General features: G+C 51.3%; 1 protein-coding gene and 1 pseudogene across 1 annotated transcript in view; both read right to left on the reverse strand.

The window, feature by feature from the left end:
- The window catches only part of TMEM178B (transmembrane protein 178B), a 305,957-nt gene that overhangs the window by 139,675 nt on the left and 147,788 nt on the right, over nt 1-18,494 (reverse strand). The gene's annotated exons all lie outside the window — the stretch shown is intronic.
- Nucleotides 1,953-3,712, reverse strand: LOC107531073 (kelch-like protein 36 pseudogene; annotated as a pseudogene).

Raw genomic sequence — 18,494 nt, forward strand, 5'->3', positions numbered from 1 at the left:
TTGGAAAAACCACACGGGAGCGGACAGCTTCGGAGGCACCGGGAGGCCAGAAGTCAGCAAAAAACCAAGGAAACGGTGAATGGGAAGCAAACGATGGGGAGGCAGGACTCTCGAGGAATGTGCCTGCGAACTTGAAGGAGAGAAGACAGACAGTTGTGGGAGGGACTAGGAAAGTTAAAGACCCCTTTCCTTTCATTTTAAGTCTTTTTTTTTTTTTTTTTTTTCTGTAGGCAGAAGAGGCAGGGAGCCAGCAGGTGAAACTGCAGCTGCAACAGACAAAGAATAAAAAACTTGTTGCAAAGTCTGGTCCTGGGCAGGCACCTGGGCCTTAGGAAAATGAGCTGAAAATATTAGTGATGGGAAGAACGGGCTTGTCTGTGGCGAGCTAGTCCAGCAGTCAACCCTTCGTGCAAGAAACGGGGGGAAAGTAACATTTCACCCGAACAATCACAAACGATCCCAGGGGAGAAAAAGAGAGGAAGCATCTAAAGAAGGCCACACGGGCACCCCGGCGGCCTCTACCAGAGCACCCGCACTGGAGAGGCAGAGACAAACATGGGGAGCAGGGACCCCCAACCCTGGGGTGCCGTGCCCTGGGGCGTATCTGCCATCAGGGTCGGGGACTCCAAAAGTGCTAGACGGTTTTTTTAAAGCGCTTCTGAGCTGTGTTCGGGAGAAACACAACCAGGAAAAGATGAATCCACTGCTCGGAGAAGAAAAGTTAATGCTCACAGATGGTGGAAGAAGGCAGAACTCCTATTTTGCTTACCTTTCCGCAAGGATATGATCTTGGCAGCGAGGAAGGGAAAGTAAACATCATAAAGAAGCAAGCGAAGCGTCAGAGGGTGAAAAGGCAATAAGAGAACAGTTGGCTTCCGTAAATGAGCTCAACTCGTCAGGCTCAGGACTGATGGGGAGGCTGCGGGGAGGTGCTCAGAGGCGCCAGCAGACCGGAGAGGAGCGAACGCTGTCCAGATCCGGGGGGGGGGGCAGCCCCCCAAAGCCCCAAGCTGCTCCCCCAAATTGGATTCATTATTAAACCGGCGGCTTGTGAGTACTTAGAAGAGACTATGTTAATTACTAAAAGTCATTGGGGTTCGCCAGTTGGGCCAGGCAACCTCGTTTCTGTATTTTGAGAGAGAGAGAGGCCGCTAGACTGCTGGCTATTCTTTTACTCACGTCCTCCTGTCTCATTCCAAGAAAGACTGGGAGCTCATTAAAGGACCACCAAAAAATCTACTGAGATACCACAAAAGTGACAAAAACACGAAAGAGAAAACAGGAAAAACAAAGAATAGAAGAGAGAGTTTTTAGAGGTCAGTTACTGCCGACGATGGAAACCACGCCTCCCGGGAGCCTGTGTTTCTCCGTTAAAGACGTACGAGCTTTGTGTTGAAAACTCAAAGTAAGAAGAGTTTTAGAGTTTGCCAGTCTTGGGTTAAATCTCACTTCCTCTGCTTATAGCTTTATTTGGTTGGCTAAATTTAGTAAACAATTTTTGTTCTTGTTTGTTCAGCCATAAAACTAGAATAATTTTACCTACCTCAAGGAATTATGGTGAAAATTAAACAACAAAAAAACTACAATTATTCCTGAGCCTAGACCCAAAAGAAATTTCTCCTGAGATCCCTTATAAACGGGACAGCATGCGATTGGAATCAGCCACAATTTCAAGGGCTGTTCATCTTGCAGTTAGATGTAGCACACCTCCCAGTATCTCTCTAACACCATGTTCTATTATTATTTGTAATTCAAATTAGAGTAAACTTTTTTAAGTTACAAAAAATTTTTAATCAGTTACTGTGATGCCCTAGAAATACCAAGAATCATAAAAGTTTAAAAAAGCTGCTAAGTAGTGCACAATAGTTCTGGGGTTCAATGAAGTTGTTGCTGGTCTGCAGACCCTCTGGGAGGTGGCGCTGGGGATGAGGTCCCAGCAGGCATAGGCGGGGTCACTGGCCGCGGTCCTGGTGCCTCTTGGCCGTGCTTCCTCTTGCCCTCCAGCCCCTGGCTTCAGGGCACAGATGCAGGCTGACTTGCAGGGATGGCCTTGGGCAGGTCGGTGCCTTAGCTCCACATGTCTCTCTCGGCCCTACACCTGACCGTCTTGGACAAGGAGACCAGGTTCTGCCACCTAAAGCTGCCCAGAATGGAAATGCCGCCCTCCCACATGGACACTCCCCGCTGGCTGTTGGCAGCAGCAGGACCACATGGGTCCTGGTTGGACTGCGGGCTATAGGCCTCAATGTCCAGCATGTCTAAGTGACTTATTACTCTCTGCTGTTATCACTGGAGTAGATGCCCCACGGAGCAGGTGCCCCCATGGAAAAGATGCCCCCACGGAGTAGATGCACATGCTGTGCCAGTCCCTCCCTGTGATTCTGGGCTGGGGCTCCTCCCACACATCCATCCGGTGGTGGTAGCACAGCAGGTGTTTGGGGAAGGGGCCGGCCTGGAAGGGGCCCACCCGGTATTCATGGCCCCCAGAGACATACTCAAAGCCTTTGTAGATGGTGCCCGCGTGGCCATATGTGAACCTTGGCAAGCCCACCACGCAGGACCAGGAGTCCACCTTGGACTATATGTCTCTACCGAAGAGAGAGTGCGATTCTCATTCCGGCCACCAACGGCCACCAGCATGTCTTTGATGGAGGAGGCAAGGCAGAAATCTGCAGGGTTCGTAGGGGCCACCTCGATCCACTGCTTACAGCGGGGGCCATACCTATAAACAAGATTGGACATTGCTTCCCCTCCATTGCCCCTCGAGAAGGGGCCACCAGCGATGAAGATGAACCTCCCAAGCACGGCAACACAGCGGTGGCTCCACAGGGCCGGCAGGGGTGTCTCCTTGACCCGCTGCTCACTCCTGGCGTCCAGGTACCAGGTGTCATCGCTGTGCTTCCCAAATGGCTCAGAGATCTCACACCCATGAGCAGCGGCACTTCTCGTAGGTGCGGAGCTGCGCGCACTTGGTCTGCACGACCGCTGGGCCGCCAGGCTGTTGTGGTAGTGCACGGCTCCTCCGTGAAGCCCTCGCAGTTGGCTCCCTGGGCAGCAGCCAGCACAGCTCCCGCTTGACGCGGGGCAGCAGGCGGTTCTTGGGGGTGAGTGGGAAGTGGACATGCGCCAGCACCTGGTAGGCGTGGGCCTCGGGCCCAGGCTGCTGCGTCAGCCACTCAGGGGCCCTGCAGCAGGACCTGCTCACCCCCCCGCTGCGCCTCGCTGCTGCTCAGGTTCGCGCACAGCTTCTGCATGGAGACGTCTGCAGGAGGTCGGGCGTGAAGGACAGTGTGCCAAAGTGGCTCGGGATGAGGCAGCTCGGGGTCACGCATCCTCCATGCTGTCTGCCCAGGGCACAGCTTTGGGAAGATTCGGGGTCTGCTCATTCATGGTGCCCAGAGGAAGCATGGGGGGGGGGGGGGCGGCCCACGTGGACAACCAATGGCCCTAGTTGGGAAGGGGTTGGAAAGCAGTGTCCCTGTCTCCAGACAATACTGCACCAAGGCCACCCTGACCACATCAATGATGCCTTCAGATCGCTCCTCTAGGGTGTCATCCCATCTCTAAGGAGAGAGGTTTCACGTATGCATATTCAGTCTGGCTGACCCGGCCTTTCATCTCACGGCCCGTCCCCCAAAACGGGAGCCTCAAATCCTTACCCCGGTGGTGATCCATTCTCCTCAGATGCTCTAGACTCTGCTCTCTGAACCATTCCTAACCTTCTTGGTTTCCGGCTGAATTCCCTGGGTAGTCATGTAACCCCATTACCACAGCTTCCAATCGCCCGTGACATCTTTCAGATAGCACTGACCACTCCAGGTCCTCTGGCCAACGGTCCACCCGATTCACCCTTTGTACTGGATGAGAACAGACCGTGGGTGGTACTTGGGGGCCCTTCCTTTGTGTATCAAGCCTCACCGACCCCATATGTTGCCCTACATTGTTGCATCCTAAGGTACTTTGGAAAAAGACCATGACTTTCTCTGACAAACACCGCTTTCCCTCTCAATTCTTGGTAAAGATAACAATGGAATCAGAAAAGGTCTAGCGAAGGGCAGCTAAAACCATCCAAAGACAGAAAAGTCTCCTTCATAAGGATAAATTAGAGAAATTAGGAGTCTGCAAGACAAATAAACATGTTAGGAGGAGACACTGTCGAAAGTTTTCCAAGTCTCAGAGAGGCTAAGCATGCATTCATAACCCAAATTCCAGAATGCCAGACTGAGACGTCATCCCTTGAATCTTAAAGCAGACAAATTTAGGGCAGTTAGACAGAAATTACGAACGATGGCGATAAAACCGGTGACATTGAGAGGCAGTGCCGGGAGGGTTTAAAGTCACAGAAAAGTCTACATAAGAGCATTAAGAGGGAACGGAACATCTCCAGCCTCTGCAGACAAGCTCAGCTCCCTCACCACGTGTCTCGCTGATGACCAACAGCCTCTCTCTATGAGCTCTCTAGGCTGCTGTGAGGATTCACCGGGCCCATCCCTGACAAGCATTTCACACAGCGCCTGGCGCACCAACCCTCAAAAAAGTGCAGCGAACACGCGGCAAGAGTTCTTATACAATTCAGTGGCGTGAAGGCAGATGGAGCTCAAAACGGCGGTCCCCGCTTATCCGCAGTTTCGCTTTCTGTGGTTTCAGTTACCCACAGTCAACGGTGGTCCGAGACTGCTAAATGGAAAATTCCGGAAACGAACACTCGTAAGTTTTCAGCTGAGCACAGTTCTGAATGACATGGTGAAATCTCGTGAGTCCCGCTCCCTCCCGCCCAACAAGTGAGTCATCCCTTCGTCCAGCTAGATACGCTCCCCACCTGTTAGTCACCTAGTGGCCGGCGGAGTTATCCGACCGACTGTCACAATATCCCGGGACTGTGTTCAAGGGACCCTTATTTTACCTAACAGTGGCCCCAAAGCTCACAAGTAGAGATGCTGGCAATTCAGACACGCCAAAGAGAGGCCATAAAGCGCGTCCTTTAAGTGGAAAGGTGGAAGTCCTCTACTTAATACGAGGTCGCCAAGATCTAAGTAAGAAAAGAAAAATCTACCCATGAAAGTTTGAAGATGGAAAAATAAATCTGTGCTAGTTTTGCAGTCATATCTCGAACTGCAGAAGTTACGGGCCACACGAAGTGTGCAGTAAGCGCTTCGTTAAGATGGAAAAGGCACTAAATGGTGGGCGGAAGGCGCCACAGAAGCCGTGTTCCTATAGATGGGCAGCCTGTTGTGCCAGAAAGCACTGAGCTACGTGAAGACTTCAGGGGTCCCCTGAAAGGAGTGACGCCAAGCTGTGTGCTGCAAGCAAGGGACGGTTACACCGATTCAGGTACAGGTTTGGACTGAAAATATAAAAATCACTGGAGGGGCTGTGTCTGCCCACGAAGAAGCTGCTGCCACATTTCGGCAGAGCCGAGGTTGGTTAGGGTCCAGTACCGTCCACGGCTTCCGGCATCCCCTGGGGGTCTTAGAGCGTATCCCCTGCAGATAAGGGGGGGCTGCTATAGGGCAGTCCTTCTGCTGAGAACTTACTCTGTCTTCAGCAGGTCAACAACTTTCCATAGTCATATTCTGCTCCCGGGCCCTGTTTCCTGCCTCTCGGCGTCACCAGTGTCGTTCCCACTCTTGGGCATATCAGATAAGCCCTTCCACGCTTAGAAAGAAGACCTAATGCTAGAAATCTCCCAATATCAAGATCATTCTGGTCTGAGGAAAAAAAAAAATATTTTCATCAAGAAGAAATATAGGTTGAACCGACCACCGTGTTAAACTGCTCCACCCCGGTGACGCTGAGTGAGAGGGCTGTGTGCCGAGAAGCAGGATGTCGAAGGACGGACGTCGTGGCTACCTCGGGACGGACACAGCATTTCAACAAATGCTTCCGACATCTGTCATCGCAATAAGACGTGTCAAAAGGGAAAGATAAAAAAAAAACAACACAAAAACCGCAAAGGCAAATGATAAGAAAAAGATTCCCAGACCCATGCAAAATTAATAGCAGCTCACCCTGGGGAAAGGGTGCCCCTGGCTGCAGAAGACGGGATGGGGAGTCTCTAAGGAGAGGGAGGGCACAGGCAGGCCTCCCATCTCCCTCCGGTGCCCGTCACAGGGCCAGGCAGGCCGCTGCCGGGACGCGGACACCCTGCTCCGAGCTGCGCCGTCTGCTTCCCCCGTGGGAGAGGCTGGCCCGCTCTTACCCTGGGCGAGGGCACAGCTGCTGGATTCCTGGAGCCCGGGGCAGAAGCAACCACAGGTGGGTTTCAGAGCCAGAGAGCATTTCAGGGCATTCTGAGCCAGCCTCCGCCTTCTGCTGATAAATAAACCACCACTGAGGCCAGTGCTTTAGGGAAGGAGCCGAATCTGAGCCCGGCTCTCCTCACGGGGCTGGTCTGCCTGCGCCCAGGGCTCATGACGTCCGCTCAGCCGGCTGTGTGACCACTTAGCCTCCCGGTGCCTCAACGGGACATGGCGATGAGTCCCTCCCTCCTCGACTGGAGGAAGCATTAAATGCGATGGTGTAAATGAGACAGTTCGTGACCTGCACTGAGCACTGTGGCCGGCACCGTCTAAGCATTTTAATGGTGACACCCACCACTAGAGTTCTGCGTACGTATCTCCTTCCCTCCTTTCACATCCCCAGTGCGGTTGGGAAGGACAGACGAACAACGGGAACGTTTTTTTTTTGGATTACCTGCATTTCCAAGTGTTCATTTATTTAATGGGCCGTGCCTTGATTACAGTGCTGTTTGGGTTTGAATTTACATCCGCAAGTGTGTTTGGATTTCGCCAGCACTCCTCTCGGGGGAGTCGTGCTCTGTCAATACCTCGCATCCAATAAGGCTTAAACTGGTGTCGTAAACTACCACTTGGACTCTGTAGCGGGATTGTAAATAGAGTGATAATTAACGAAATTCCCAATTACCCTCCCCTATCCCGGGTTTATCAGGCATCGCATCTTCAGAGTTGTCGTTCACACTCAGGAACGCGGAGTGAAAATCATGACCGAAGGGGGTGGAAAAGGAAAGCCCCATTGATTGCAGGCCGACGGCATAATTCGACGATTTATTCTTCGGAGTGGAATACCGTCTTTGGCTCGTCCCTTTCCCACTGTGGCCTGTTTCTCTCCCTGCATCTTTCCCTTCTCCCCCCACTGACCCTTTAGAACTGCTCTCTATCTCTTCTTTCTATCAGTTCTTCATCCCCGGGTGCCCCGGCCTAGTGCAAACCTTTATCATCACTTACCCGGGCCAGCCATACCTCCCAAATAGGTTTCGGGGTCTCCAGGATTAACCCCCCTACCCCCAACGAAACAAGCTCTACTCCACTGGCAAAATGCTCATTCAAAAAAAAGCCCATCCTATCACTTTTTTTTCCACCTGCACAATATCCAGGCAACGCCACACAGCACACGAGTTGGTGACTGACTTGCCCTGGCAGCCATCCCGGCCTCATCTCTTCCATCTCCACGCATTCCACTTGCCTCTCTGCTATGCCATGCCCTTCCCCTTTGTAAAAGATGCTGTTCCCTGTGCCAGAAGTGCCCCGGCCCACCTCCAGGGCTGGCAAACTCGGCCTCCTTGCGAAAGATTCGGGTCTGGGTTTTGTGTGGTCCCTCCCAAGGCACCGGCACAGGGGAACCTCGCACAACCAGGGTTCATCTGGGCTTCGGCCTTCAAATTCTCTAGAAAGATCCAGGGGGCGGGGGGGGGGAGGTGCCCTGCTGAGCCATGGTCCCCGGTCCCTCCGGGCAGGCGCTGCGTGTCAGCCACTTGCTGCTCCACCTGACAGATGACTAGAAACGATAAGTATTCCTTCAAAACGATATTTTTAAACACCGGGGAAGGAATATCGACAGCATCTCCGTCTGCTCACGTGAGCGGCGTTCTGAGCAGCTCGCAGGGAGGAGAGGAAGGCGGTGGGTCTCGGCGATACAGGAAAACAAGCTTATCCCCAGGCGCTATTCAAATTCCACGCAGCGATTTTCTTTCTAATTCATTTTCATTCCAGGTGCAGCCCTGCAGCTATTTTAAAACTGAGACTTAAAAATAAAGTAAAGCGAAGAGCTGGCGTTATCACAGGCTCTCGCAGTCACAGGGCCCTTGAATCGGCCCCCCCAAAAAAAGCCCTTCAAGCGCCTCGACGAACCACAATATCCTTCCCCTGGGAGGGTAGAGAAGGAACGAAACAGGGGCTCCCTTGTCAAAGGATTGTGCTTCCCTTTGCAAAAGCGTTCGTTACAGGGCTCACCACGCGTTTTGAAAATAGGAACAGTCTGCAGGGCAGAGCAGAATGCTGGGCAGGGAAACAGAAAACACCGGGGGCCGGAGGCTTCCTCCAGTGTGGTCAGCAGGTCATCTGTGGCGGCCACCTGAGACCCAGGGGTCTGAGCACACATGCTAATCACGCCCCCCCCCCCCCACACACACACACCAGAGACCTTGAAATCAGCATCTCTGCTGGGGGGCGGAAAAGAGAGTATTTAAATGCACGCTTTCTGAAAAGCAGCTCCATGCTAAAGCAAGCTGCCCCAGGAAATGGGGTTTTGTGAGTGGTGCCCAGAGACCCAGCCCTGCCTCTGCCTTGCCTGTGTCAGCAGCAGCCAGGGTTGCTTCTCTCAACTCATTAATGGAAAAAAAAAACATACAACATGCTTGAAGCACTGGCCAAAGCCAGCAGGGGGTCCACAATGTTAACCCAGCCCAGCCAGGGACCTTTCCCAAGCACAGAACCATGGCCATTTAGCGTTTGCTCATCCCGGGCTCCTTTGCCTGTTCTGGAAATAGCACTGGCCCTCCAATTTGGGGGTTCCTTTCCCCTCATCTCCCGTCCAGAAGTACAGCGCAAACCTCAAAGAACGGCCGACACCATCTCCTTCGTCAGAGTTCCAGGTTGGAGGGCAGGCATCCGACTCAGACCAGGCCACTCCGAGACCCGCCCTGAGGATGAGCCTGGGAAGGGGGACTGGCAAGGCCCCAAGCGTCCCACCCTCCCCCATGCCATGCGGAGTCAGCGGACACCAAGGCCACCCCACTTGGGTTTCTGTCACTCTTTTGGACAACCAAAGCGCCCTGTGCAGGACACAAGGTCACTGATGTTCAAATGGAGTCCGTTTGAGGGTTCTGACCCCCATGACCCCAGAACTGAGTCAGCTGAGCACACCTGGCAGACCCATGAAGGTTTGCAATGGGAAGCCTCTGCCGGCTGCAGAGACGGGGGTCATGCTCTGTGCTCCCAGCCGGCTTCCCAGGGGTGCCCCAGTTCTTTTCCATAAGTTGAGTCACTGGGGTCAGACTCAAGATGCACAGGTGGGACCTGCCCGAGCAGCAAGCCGCACACTTCCCCAGCCGGTCCACCGCCCGCCCCCCACCAGCCTCAGACACACGGCACCCTCTTTTTCAGCTCGGCTCCTAAATCAGACACTGTCCCGCTGCCTAGGATGAAAGAGGCCGTCTCCCCTTCTACAGATTTCCACAGCATTTGCTGCACCTCCCGCCAGGCAAATGTTATTTACAATCCGTGACATCAATGACAGCCTTCGAGTCAGAAAGAATTAGACAGCATTTCCCAATTTTTAAAATTTCGCAGGCTTGTAAAACCCTCCCATAAAAAAGACCGTTACCGTATTATTTTCCTAAGTAACATTGTTTTAAGAATACAATACAATGTATTAATGCAAAACCTTCCCATAAAAAAGACTGCTACCTTATTATTTTGCTAAGTAACATTGTTTTAAGAATACAATACAATGTATTAATGCCGTCCTATCCTAAAAGAAAAGGCATTCTCAGGGGAAAGAAAAACGAAAACCGTCTGAAAGATATCATCTTAGAATAAACGAACGAGAAGCTTACTACTGTGCCGTGGTCTCCTTTCTTGGCATTTTCCTATTTTGCTTTGGACCAGGGGAAACTGCCTCACAGAGCAGAGCCAGTCTGCAGAGAAGCATTTCTGAGTCACTCGCCTTGCAAGTTCTTCGTCCCGACCAACCCAAGGCAAGGGCCCTTCCACAGTGACCAGGTGGCCCCTTGACACTTAACAACAGGATCTTACAGGTGGCAAAACTCTCACACACGCTCTGCTCTCTTTCAGTTTCCCTTCATTCTCACCACGTTGTACGGCTGACGAAGTGAAAGCGCCCACCTGCTCTGCTGGTTACAGGGGTTCTCCTCGTAGGGGGCCCGCTCCCGCCTCCCTCCAGTGTCTGCTCTTTGGCTCTTACTTTAGGCCTTTGAAGAAATTTCCTTCTACGTAGTTCTTTTAAAATTTCACCATTAAGCCCGGCCGGGCGTGGCTCAGCGGTTGAACTTGGACCTAGGATCTAGGCAATCGGGGTTCGATCCCCGGTCAGGGCACGTGCCCAGGTTTTGGGCTCGACCCCCAGTCGGGGGCGTGCAGAGGGAGCCGATCAATGACTCTCATCATTGATGTTTCTATCTCCCTCTCTCCCTCTCCTTTCCTCTCTCTGAAATCAATAAAGATATATATTTAAAAAAAAAAAAAATTTCACCGTTAAGTCTTTTCTTCTCTAGACTAGACCTCGTTCTGTTTTGTTTTTTTTTCCAAGGACGGCAAGCTTCTCCCTGAACCCCTAACACACTCCACAGTGCTAGTAACGTGGTAGACAATGTTTGGTGAAGATGAAAGAATGAATTGCCATGTCCCTCAAGGGGCACTGCAATATTTTTGTGGGGTTTTTTTGTTGTTGTTGTTAAATCCTCACTTGAGGACATTTTTTCCATTGATTTTTAGAGGGGAGGGAGGGAGGGAGGGAGGGAGGGAGGGAGGGAGGGAGGGAGGGAAACATCAATGTGAGAGAGACACATCAGTTGGTTGCCTCCCACACCTGCCCCGACCGGGGCCAGGAGAATAAACCTGCAGCCCAAGTACATGCCCCTGACCAGGAATCAAACACCTGACCCTTCGGTGTAGTACACGGGCCGACGCTATACCCCTGAGCAACACCAGCCAGGGCTGCACTGCAGTATTTTAATGCGCCTCTTAAAATGTCCTGCCCAGAACTGCGGGTCACGCACCAGACGGGCAGAGCTGTGTGGGGGCCAAGGCCCCTCGGCCCTCTGGTCCTGGGCACGAAGCCTTCCTTGGCGCAGTTGGAGACGGCATTTGCTTTCTGGTCAGCTCCGTCCGCTGACTCCTACGAGGCTGGAGTCAACTAAGATCCTTAGATACGCCCCATTCTGAATTTCTCTCAGCTGGTATTTTAAGTCCAAGAACAGGCCGTTTTCTTTTTTAAAGGAGCGTGTTCACGCGTCAATTCTATTTATTTTTTTGTTTTGTTTTTTAGTTTTCAATTACAGTTGACATTCAGTATCATTCTGTATTAGTTTCAGATGCACCGCAGAGCGGTCAGACAATCATGTACTTTACGGAGCGGTCCCCCCGGCGTTTCAAGTGCCCACCTGGCCCCATACGTAGTTATCTCGATATTATTGACCATAGTCCCTGTGCTGTACTTTCCATCCCGGTGACTGTTCTGTAACTACCAATTCCTACTGCTTAACCCCTTCACTTTTCCACCCAACCCCCCAACCCCCTCCTCTCTGTCACCATCAGCAAGAACAGGCCCTTTACATGTAGCCCTATTGTGTTTCCTATTGTTAGACCGCGATGCCAATGTCTCTCATATTTATCTAACTCTAAATATCTTCTCTCTCCAATTAGACGTTGAGGTTCTTGAGAGGGTATCTTATAAAATGTATATAAAGACTACGTGAAGTGCTCGGCATGGTGACACAGCGGCGATTTGATACGTATGTACTTGTTCGTGAAGCTCCACTTTTATCCTAACATCCCCCAGGACTCTGAAGAATCACATTTAGGTCCCAAGGGCTCGCACCTGAAGATTTCTTCCGACTGTCCCTTCTTACCCACCTATTTCCAGCTCCGACTGGTGCTTGTCCCCAGGAAACCTGCTGGATGCACCCAAAAGCACCCTGCTTCTACCCAGACACATCTGCTCTCTACAGATGACACACACACGCCCCCGTCCCCAAACCTGCGGCACCCACGTCCCCCCTCAGCATTTCTAGGACAGCCCGTCACGCAGGGAAAATATCTGGAGCAAACCTTTGAACATTCGGATTAACCAAAATAAAGAATCTTCCTTTACTTTAAAACGGGATCTCTCTACGAAAGGACTTGTCACGGAATTTATTTTTATAAAAGACCCCTTTGGGCTACTTAAAGTAGGACTTCTTGTGTCCATCTGTGGTTAGCTCAGGACTTTCCCTAAACACACCCATTGTCCAGGGAGAGGCTGGGGACCCTCACAGAGACTATTGTCCGCAGCGATGCTGTTTCCACACCCGCCCGCCAGAGGCCTTGAGCCACGCTGTCCCCACCCGAGTGATGATGAATTCTGTCAACAAATAAGGGCGTAGATAAGACGTGCTTTCTCTGTTCGCTGTGTATCTCGCAGTGTTTCCACCGACAGCAGGTTTGGAATTAAAGAAAACACAGGGTCTTATAGCTGGAAGAGAACTTGACTGAGATGCTCAGGTTATGGGCAAGGAAAATGAAGCTGGGCGGAGACGGTTACAACTACTTCATCCCGCCTTCCAGCACTAACAGTTCTTCAAGGAAGCCCACCCAGGAGAGCCTCCTCTGGAAGCTCAAGATAGCAACGATGCAATAGTCTATTGCAACAAAGTAATCTAAAGGCCTCATTGCATGGATTATTAAGTCTAAACTTCAGCCATAGGTATCTCTACCTACTCAGGGATTGCTTGAAATTGGCCTTCTCTTAGGAGAAGCACTGTGCGTGGACAGGGATTTCTGGGGACCCCACGCCGTTCCAGGGACAGTGCAGGGGACGGGAAGCTTTCGGCCAACCCGCTCGCGTGCTTGTAACTAGAGCAAAGGAGGAAACGAAAACAGACACCGAGGCTCTCTCCAGCCGTAATTAATGGTCAGGTTGCTGGAACAGTATCTGTTTAGATGGCTAATCATCGCCGTTCTGTTATTTGTAGAATGCTGCGGTTTGGTTGTTTAATTACGTCGCAGGTCAGTCTCTTATTTGCGCCTTAATGTCTCCACAAAAATGCCTCGATGTCTCACTCATTCACTATGTTTCAGGGACCCTGAGGGTTTGAAAAGGTCATTTTTGCAATGTTGTGTGTGTTTTTTTTAAAGAAGAGTTTCTCGATTTTTAGAAAGAGAGGAAGGGAGAGGGAGAGAGAGAGAAACGTGGGTGGGAGAGTGCACCATCGATTGCACGCCCCCTACCAGGGATCAAGCCCACAGCCCAGGCATGCGCCCTGACGGGGAATCAAACCCGGCAACCTCCTGGTGCACAGGACGACACCCCACCAACCGAGCCACACTGGCCGGGCCTGCAGTGTTGTTGTTTTCAAAAACACAAGCTGCTGTTACCACATCTCCAGGTCATGTCCTGGAAAGGGAAGCGTGTGGGCTGCTCAGGGGAGGTGTCACAGGGAGCCCACCAGCAAGCGGCTGGAAGGGAGCTCTCAGAATCCCTAACTTTTGGGGCAGAAAAGAGGTTGTGCCTAGTGACATCATCTCCAGGAACAGGGGTCCTCGGGTCTCCTAGTAGGATGACCCAAGACTAGGTTTCAAAATGGGAATGATGTTTTTTTCCAGGGAGACAGCATGGTTGATATTGAATGTTATTTATAGATTTGACGTTAGCGGCTTTAAACCATTTTTCTTGTTCCCGATACATCATTTCATGAAAATAGCTACATATTATTCCTTCTTTGTTTTAGAACTAAATTACCTATTAAATCAGGGGGGATTGGAAAAGTGAATTATGTTAGTAAAATCCTCAAATTGCTTTGCACAACATCAATTCGGCGAAAGGCACTCCTGCCTTCATAGGTAATGGCCCGAATTTAAAGTAACCTAATCGACAGCCGGGATTTGTTGAGCACGTACTATGTGGAAATGTACGCTAATCACCGCAGGGGCTGTGAGCGCCCTGGGAACTGCCACCCAACTGGAAACAAAGGCATGAAAATGAGCAATAATACAAGGCGGGGAAAGGTGAGCAGTTGGGAGTTGCATGCGCTGCGGGAGCCCATAGAAGAGCTCGCTTCTGTCTGGGGCGTCCACAGAGGGGCTGGGATTTCAGCTGGGCACCGAAGCGCGCAGGGAAGGGGGCCTGAGCCAGGGGACAGTGCGTGCAAGGACATGAAGATGAGGCAGAATGGGGCGGTCCTGCACAGTGGGAAAACAAGCTTAAATCCTGGCACCAGCTGTGTGACCTTAGGCAAGTTGCTTGACCTCTCTGAGCCACGACTGTCTCATTGGGAGAGGGGGATACTAGAGGAACCTAGTTCTCAGGATTGTTAGGAAGAGTAGAGGAGGTAATACAGGTGAACCACACGTGGAACCGAGGACAAACCCCCGGGAAATGTCACCTGCTGGTACACTTGCAAGGTTGGCTGTGAAAGAGCTCAGGCAACCCCTGGGCTGAGCTCTATGGTGGAGCTAAGATCAGGAATGGAAGGACCTGGTTTTGCAACAGCAACTTACAGCCAGAGAGAGAGGAAGTGGGTCATGGAGCTCCATGGCGTCTGTTACAACAGGGAATGTCAGGGAGTGAGAGACATAGGAAAAAGGTGTCACGGTCATCACCATCAGGCTCTCCTCACCTAGTGATAACTACTCTAGACGAAGTCAATTCGCCCTTGCCCAGCTCTTAAACCACTTACACTCTCTAGAAAAACCTCCTTAAGGGAATGTCAGAAGGAAAGCAATCCAGGGAAATGCTGAGGATGGTGCATTAGGCTCCCACACTCCCACTCCTCCCTCGCAGGAAACCGGAGGGGCTGAAGGCAGAAGCAGCCAAGGCTCACTGCAGGAAGGCCGGGCACACGGAGAGTTTGAAGCATGTCTCCTCCCCAACCCCAGCTTCTCAGAAGGCTCCGTGATGCTGGAACAAGACGTATTGGAACCTGGATACGGCAGTCTGCAGAGTGGGCGGGATCTGCTCATCCAGGAGCTTTGGCTGGGGCAGGGATTCCTCTGTTACTGGGGCAACAGGCAAACTGAGAACACAGTCAGGGGAAACCAAGAGCCTATGTCTGATGTACCTGGCTTAGAGCAAGCACTTGGCACCAGGAAAGCCTGCAAAGTGGTTTCCTGTTGGCTAGTGCCAACACCCACGGTGGAGATGGGCCAGAGGAAAGATGCAAAAATAGAGAGAACCAGGGAGCTCGGGAAGGCAGGAGGGACTGTGGAGGCTGGGCGTGGAAGTCCTTCCACCTGGGCTGAGGTGCCCGGCTGAGCAGGCAAAGCGTGGTGGCACTTACCTCTCTGATGCCAGAGACAGAGCACCAGGGGATTAAGGGCATGGTGACCCTCCGCAGCAAAGGCCAGCAAGAGCTATGGCCTTGATGGGCAGGAGGCTTGTAAAGAGAAGTTATCTTTCTTTGCATAATTTTGATTACGCTTCAACTGGGCCACACAGTGTTTACTGAAAAAGCCCATGTTTTAACTGGAAATGATGCTTTGAGGAAGAAAGGTAAAAGCCAAAAAAAAAAAAAAAAATCATTGGAAGTAGTGAAACGACTCTTGGTGAACACATTTGACACCAAATTGATGTTAAAATGTGGTAGAATATGTATGTTGCTAAACTGCACGAACATTAGAATCAAAAGGGAATCTGCTCAAAGAATATCCGTGAATGTCAGTTTCTTATGGTCGTGAGGTGTGCTCTTCTTGGAGCTGCAGACAACCCACCTGAGCATCTGAGCTTGAACCAGGTGCTCCTCAGAGCTGTGGGCTGACCACACAAAAATCAGAAGTGGAACCGGGTACTTCCCCAAAGGACTTGGCTTCTACTCGATTCTAAAGCCACACGGCTCTTACGGTACTTCAGGCACCTCAGCTCTCCAATCAAAGGACATAACACATCAGTATCTGGGGGAGTCTGTCCTATCACGAACATCTACACAGTCACTGCCTTTGTTAATGTTGACCCGTGAGGAGATGGGCCTCCGTGCAATTCTGTAGCTCTCCCTAAACAGCGTGGCATGGGGCACAGTGCCACGAGCTGGGTGAAAGGAGCCCTGTGCTCCCTTATCAGCTCCAACACCGACTTTCAGGGTGAACTTGAAGAATATTTGTTGAGCGTCTCTCAGTGCAGGCACCAGCTAGGTTCGGACAGTGAAATGGTTGCTAGCTGGCCCCTCCTTTACCCACCTCCCTGGTCCACTGAGAGATTCACACAGCCTCCCTTAGGCCCAAACCCAGCAGGAATCTACACCCTCCTGGGACAGGGGCACTCTGTTGACCAATAGCTCCAGGTGTCCAGCATTTGCAGTTAAAACCAGAATTGTGAGTTATTAACAGAGAACTGACGGACACCAGAAATGAGGCTCATCTCTCTAGTCAACGTTCTAGGGTCACCGGGGAGAGGTGTCCACCCTCAGGCCAGGGAGGAGAGCAGTTAGTGATCATCAGGTCACCGGGGAGAGGTGTCCACCCTCAGGCCAGGGAGGAGAGCAGTTAGTGATTGTGGTTCCAGGTCACTGGGGAGAGGCGTCCACCCTCAGGCCAGGGAGCAGAGCAGTTAGTGACCGTGGTTCCAGGTAGCCTCAAAGGATTCTGGGAAGATGAACAACACTGTCCTCTCCCACAGATAGAGTCTTACCCCCAAACACATCTTCCCAGGAGAGCAGCTGCTCAAGGCTACAGCACCGTTGGGGTTCCAAGCTTCAATCTTTTTCTCAAGAAACTTAAGAGTCTTTAAGATATATTGTCTCATTTCGTCCCCAAGCAGCCTCTTTGGTTAAGGTCTCTGCTGTCCAAAGCCCTGGTCATGCTCCAAGCTCAACTGGACCATGGATCAGGAGGAATTCAAGGAGGAGGAACCTCAGGCTTTCAGGACGAGCATAGGGAAGACCCCAAACCCCAGCCAGAGACCACACCCAGGGCCAGTGCGTGGAGGTGAGCTGGGGAACCCAGACCCGCTGTCGTCCCAGCGCCCTTCCAGATCAATTACACTCCACTGGCAGAGAGAGAGAGTTGTCAGCCATCGGGACCACATTTAAAAGTTGCCGGGCTGGAGGAAACGCCTTTACATCCGGTACCCACCTATCTCTGGGGTTCCTAGAAAGAGAGCACTGAATTTGGGGTTACAAGATCTCAGTCCTTCATGAGTTAGTGGCCGTCAGCAAGTCACTGAACCTCCGTGAAGCTCAAGCCCCCTATCCGTTAATATAAAACGAACACAATAAAACAGGACTCCGGGGATGCCGTGAGGATCAAAGGAAACAGCGCACATGAAAGTGCCTTAAAACTACAAAGGGCCACAACAATGTCAAGTATTATTCTGAAAGTGGCTGGAAGCCTTTTGAAAGCAGATAGAGCAACAGAAAGCGGATCCTGTGTCTTCGGTCCTCATCTAACCCAATCCCAGAAGAGATGGGCCCCCACCTCACTGCCCCACATGTCTACCCATCCATTTATTCAACACACGGTCATTAAACTTCCCGGGGTGCCAGGCACGGTGCCAGATGCTGGAGACAGAATAGATGAGACACCCTTCCTGCCCTCAGGGAACATAATCTAGAGGATTCCAGAGCTACCTATTCCCACCACCATTTTTTTCAATTTGTTTTATTTTGTTGTTAATCTTCACGAGATGCTTTTTTTATTTTTATTTTTTATATGTTTTTATTGATTTCAGGGAGAGGGAGAGAGAGAAACGTCAATGATGAGAGAGTCGTTGATCGGCTGCCTCCTGCACGCCTCCTACTAGGGGTCGAGCCCACAACCTGGGCATGTGCCCTGACTGGGAGTTGAACCCTGACCTCCTGGTTCATAGGTCAAAGCTCAACGCCTGAGCCACGCCGACCTGGCTCAAGGATATTTTTTCCATCAATTTTTTTTTAGAGCGAGTGGAAGGGCTGATGCTTTAACCACTAAGCCACACCGGCCAGGGCCCCACCACCATTTTATATTCTTAATCTATAAATCCCATCACAGCAAGATTGCTTCTCCCAGGAGTGAACATAAACCATCCCCTTCCTGGTGCAGACGAAGGGGCCTGAACATGCAACCTGTGAGTTGCCTGAGGCTAAGTCTGCCTCAAAATCACGAAGCCATGAAACTCAGCCAACCCCACCCCGCCCCATCACCTTGGCCCTCCAGAAGTCTTCCGTGTAGAAGCCTGAGGTTCCTGGTGGACCCAGCTTCGGTCTTAGCAGACCTATAGTCTTTGGAAATAAACACATTAAATATTAAACCAGAGGTTTATCTCCACTCTGGAGGCCATGTTAGCCACGTCCACCATGGGGACATGTAGCAGGTTAAGTATAGACACTGAAGTCAGAAAGGCCTGGGTTTGAATCTAGGCTTTGTCACCTGTGAGGCTTTAAGCTTACTACTTAGCTTAAAGTACCACTCTCAGACTCAATTTTCACATTTCTAAAACTCGGGTAATAATACCTATCCCATAGTGATATTCAAATAATTAAATGTGATCGTGTTGGTAAATAATTCGCCAGT

The sequence above is a fragment of the Miniopterus natalensis genome, chromosome 10 (assembly GCF_054644295.1).
Source record: "Miniopterus natalensis isolate mMinNat1 chromosome 10, mMinNat1.hap1, whole genome shotgun sequence".
Classification (NCBI taxonomy): domain Eukaryota; kingdom Metazoa; phylum Chordata; class Mammalia; order Chiroptera; family Miniopteridae; genus Miniopterus; species Miniopterus natalensis.